Source organism: Mustela lutreola, chromosome 2, assembly GCF_030435805.1.
Source record: "Mustela lutreola isolate mMusLut2 chromosome 2, mMusLut2.pri, whole genome shotgun sequence".
Classification (NCBI taxonomy): domain Eukaryota; kingdom Metazoa; phylum Chordata; class Mammalia; order Carnivora; family Mustelidae; genus Mustela; species Mustela lutreola.
Genome location: NC_081291.1, coordinates 150102167 through 150104072, shown reverse-complemented (window position 1 = coordinate 150104072; position 1906 = coordinate 150102167).

Genomic DNA, 1906 nt, shown 5'->3' with positions numbered 1-1906 from the left:
GGAGTAGGGGACCTAAATTTCAACTGGTCCCAGGAATTCTGGAGAGAGTTATCAAACCATTCTGAACACCTACAAACTCAACAGGAGATCAAAGAAAAGAATAGCAGCAATTCTATGAAGGGAAAAGCAACCACTCTCGAGAAGGTAGGATGTATGGAGAAGTAAATCTGAGGTGATATTTGGCAAGATAGACTGTGGGGGACGGCGGGGGGAGAGGGAGCCTCTGTCAGCTGGCTATTGGCAAGTGGTAGAGCAGTGGATCACAAAATCAGAACTTTTAAAAGTCGGCTCCGTGGAGGGACATTACTCCAATGGCTAAGCGGGGGTGGAACCCTTGCTGGAACAGTGTGATCTCAGGGCCTTTGGGGGGTACCTGAGTGTGGTAGAGCTCCCACATATCAGAGCAGGGATGCTGGCTTCAGAGACAGAGCCAAGGAGTGGGCTCTCAGCTCTGAGTCATCATAAACTGTGATCCAAGGCACAACTGGGCTACTACTCTTTGAGCAGGGACCCCACAAGTGACAGATCTGGGGAGACTCCACCCCCTTCCTCCACTGGGAGGAGTGGCAGAAGCACGCTACAGGGATCTGCTGGATTTGGAAATTCCAAATGGGGCTGTGTGCCAGAGATAGAAACACACTGTCACAGGCCAGGTGAGCACAGAGCATGGCCGGAGACCAGGGAGACAGGAGTGATTGGACTGCTTTTCTCTGAGGGCACACTGAGGAGAGGGGCCCGAGCTCTCAGCTATTCTGTGTTGGAGCTATCGTCTTCATTCTCATCCTCCAAAGCTGTACAGAAAGCTTTTCGGGAACAAAATCTTGTGGGAACAAACCAGAGCAAATTATTTAGCCTGGCCCCTGGCATGGGCAGTGCAATTCTGCCTGAGGCAGAGAGAATTGAGAATCCTGGCAGTAGGTCCTTCTGCCAGAAGATCATCAAGAACACCCAGCTAAGACCAAGTTTACCGATCAATGAGAATGGCAAAACACCAGTGACAGGGAGTACAGCCTGTAGAATTCATGGCTTTTTCCCCATAAATCTTTAAGTCCTTCAAAGTAAATTTTTAAAATTTTCTTTATTTTTTTTTAATTCTTCTTCTTTCTTATTTTATTTTTAAAATTTTTTTATTTTATTGTTTTTTAAAAGATTTTATTTATTTATTTATTTAACAGAGAGAGAGTGAGATCACAAGTAGGCAGTGTGGCAGGCGTCGGGGGGGGGGGGGAAGCAGGCTCGCTGCGGAGCAGAGAGCCTGACACGGGACTTGATCCCAGCACCCTGAGATCATGACCTGAGCTGAAGGCAGACTTTATCCCATGGAGCCACTCAGGCAACCCTCTTCTTTCCTATTTTAACCATCTTCTCAATTCTTTTTAAAAATCTTTTTTAAAAATATTTTATTTATTTATTTGACAGAGATCACAAGTAGTAAGAAAGGCAGGCAGAGAGGGAGGAAGGGAAGCAGGCTCCCTACTGAGCAAAGAGCCTGATGTGGGGCTCGATCCCAGGACTCTGGGATCATGAACTGAGCCGAAGGCAGAGGCTTTAACCCACTGAGTCACTCAGGCGCCCCTAAAAATCTTTTTAAATTTTTATTTTTACAGTCATATTCTATCCCTTCATTGTATTTAATCTTAATACACACACACACACAGTTTTTATTTTTATAAAATTTTGGGATGCAGTTCTTCAAAAGACCAAAATATACCCTATATCTAGTGTAAGGCTGTGTTGGATTCTCCCGCTGATCACATTCTCTCTTTTTTCTTTATAAATTTTAGTCTTTCATCTAATAGTAAAACATACAAGTCCCAGTGACAAAACAAAAATACTGAAAGCAGCTCGGGATAAGAGATCTGTAACATACAACAGTAGAAACATTTGACCGGAGGCAGACCTATCC